A 2,959-nucleotide genomic window follows, 5' to 3' on the forward strand; every position below is an offset into this window, starting at 1 on the left:
TAACTGCAGCAATTTACTTATGTAGCCTATCTGACGATTCTTCTCATCACCATTTTTTGTAATCATTAACCATTACTTGGCTTCCCTTATGAGTCTGCCTAATACATTTTTTGCAGGCAAATCCAGGCACCGATTACATTCTATATCATTTAGAATAGGCTAAAAAAACAATTTATGAGGGATCATGGATCATGCTTTGTCCACCCTTGTCACAATCAACCTTGTCCTGATTTGAGATTTTAAGTAGTTTTTTCAATGTAATATGGTTTGGTGTGGTGCACAGCCAAAAGGTCACTGTGTGTGGGAAATGAATGTGATTTATTATAGGCCTACTGTATTTATTATGTGTGCTGTTCTAAAGACAGCAGTCCTGTCCAGTGTCCACTGATGGTCAATATCAATAACAGGAAACTGGGAGGTAAGCTGAATAGGTGAGGTCTGAACACAAAAACATGAAAATAAAGTATGAGCTATGAGACTGACCTGCCCTGCAAGTACTATACACCCAATCTGATGGAATTGTAGCCAAGAATACTGGACCTTCCATGTGTCTCTATACTACACCTGAGACTCTGAACAAATTGATGATAGTCACCGGTTTGTGTTCCAATTTAAAACATTTTAGAGATTAGTGTCCTCATAATATGATGTGGTGTAACGTCTAGAATTGCAGCCAAAGCCACTCTGCTCACAGTTTGTCTATGATATGAGACACTCACTATATCCTCTGAACATGCCTTCATGTCTACAGTCATGTAGCAGTTATCAACGTTCATGATGTGAAAAGAGTTTAAACTCTTTAGAGACTAGTGTTGTGATTATGTTGGACGTGTGATTTGGTGCTGCTGGTGTTTGTCCATCACTGGATTTGTTTTGGGGTTAGGGGTGCTGCCTCCACCTCTCATCACACACAGTAAATGAATAGAAGCCACTCTGAAAGAGGCGCCATTGGGAGTTTTGGATCAGGATCCTCTCCTTCGTCCAAGCCTGTCCCAGTCTAGAGGAGGTCAGGTAATTGACCCTCGTGCTGTGTAAAAACCTGCGATCTGTTGCTTGTGAGTCTTTACCTGATAAGGTGTGTTTCATTCAACAGTATTAAAGCCGACACTTCGATGAGAGTTTTGAGGAGGAAAAAGGTTTTTTGCTGGAGGAGAGCATCTGCTTACTGCAGGAGGCTCAGAGGCTCCCAGACTGCACCATCATACTTACAGCGTAATTTTACAGTTTAGTTGTTGGTGCTTTATGAATGGACTCACACATCACTGGATACAAATTGAAATCTCTCATATCAAAGGGCCTCTCTGCATGTGATTTTTTTTTTTAAACAATTTAAATTTAATTTTCACAAGACTGTATTACACTGAAAATCACTTACTGATTACTGAAATTACTATTAGTACAATAACTAGAATGCAACAAGACAATTAAGCATTATGAGATGCTAATCATATTTTGGGATACATTAGGCCAAATATTAAAAATAATTTAAACAATTAAACAAACCCACTCTCATTCAATGGCAAACACTACACTCTAGTGGCCATACTGAAGTACTGCACAGGTAGTCACTTTGCCAAACCTACCAATGACAAAGGGCCCTATTTTAGCGATCTAAAACTCATGGTCACTAACGAATAGCTTAATTAAATGTAGGGGTTTCTCCAGTCCACAATGGGGGTTGTTTTGTTATCAAACGGCGCTTGGCACAAGAAGGTTGGTCTAATGTTAGTCATGGGTGTGTTTTGGGCATAACATCCTTAGTTTAAATCAATGAGAATGACATCGGTCATTCCCTTTAACAGCAATCAGCGCAACTTCAAACAAAGCATCAGTATTTTAATAGTCAGCGGCACATTTGAAGAAATCTGCTTGCATACAAGACCGTATGGAACAGTTGGTTTACTGATGTAAATGAAAGAGAGAGGGAGGGATCTTCCTAACGTCTCCAAACTGATGAAGAGATGGCAGCAGAAGAGCACGCTGCAGCAGTCCAACACAACCAGCAGAAGCACAAGAAGAAAAAGAAGAAATGTGCTTTACTGTGATCTGCCCTCCCAACACTGAGAGTATTGGATTCAGAACTTTATATTTGTGTGTCCCAGCACTGAGAGTGTTGGATTCAGAACTTTAGATTTGTGTGTCCCAACACTGAGAGTATTGGATTCAGAACTTTAGATTTGTGTGTCCCAGAGCTGAGAGTGTTGGATTCAGAATGTTAGTGCCTGTGTGTGTGTGCGTGTGTGTGTGTGTGTGTGTTTGTACAGTAGTGACGGGACCAGACGCCACACTCCTGTGTGTGTGTGTGTGTGCAGTACTGCATGTACTAAAACTTTTTCATTGTACTTCAGATTACAGTTTTCCTTGTACTTTATTTTCAATATTTTGTGTGTGTGTGTGGGTGCGTGTGTGTGTGTGTGTGTGTGTGTGTTTGCAGTGCTACAGAGGCAGCTGCTTTTGTTATTGGTTAAGCAGATGGACCACTGTTGAGTTTGTGTTCTTTTGGATCAGAGTGTCAACATAATTAATAAATATACAGTAAATGTAAATGCTAAACAACCATGACACATTGTTTACATCCCTGTATCAATAAAGCTTCTTATAAATGAGGAGGCGTGCTGTGGTTTACTTCATCCACTAGAAGGCAATATGGCACTGACTGATACCTTCTGTGATGTCAAACTGATATTCATTTTATTGAAGCATAATAATAATCGTAATAGTACAGGTACACACACACACACATGTGTGAATACACTTCTCTGCATGACAGTTTGAGTCCTTGGAACTGTTTTTTGTGTATAATGTAGAGTGACATCATTAGAGTTCTCATACACAAACAAACACACACACACACACACACACGTCAGTGTTTGTATAAATCATATTGTATTGATCTGGTTTGCTAAACCATAAGCACATTCTTTAGCTATTTTAAAACAGGTGTTTATAAAACACTTAT

This window comes from Alosa alosa, chromosome 22 (genome assembly GCF_017589495.1).
Source record: "Alosa alosa isolate M-15738 ecotype Scorff River chromosome 22, AALO_Geno_1.1, whole genome shotgun sequence".
Classification (NCBI taxonomy): Eukaryota; Metazoa; Chordata; class Actinopteri; order Clupeiformes; family Clupeidae; genus Alosa; species Alosa alosa.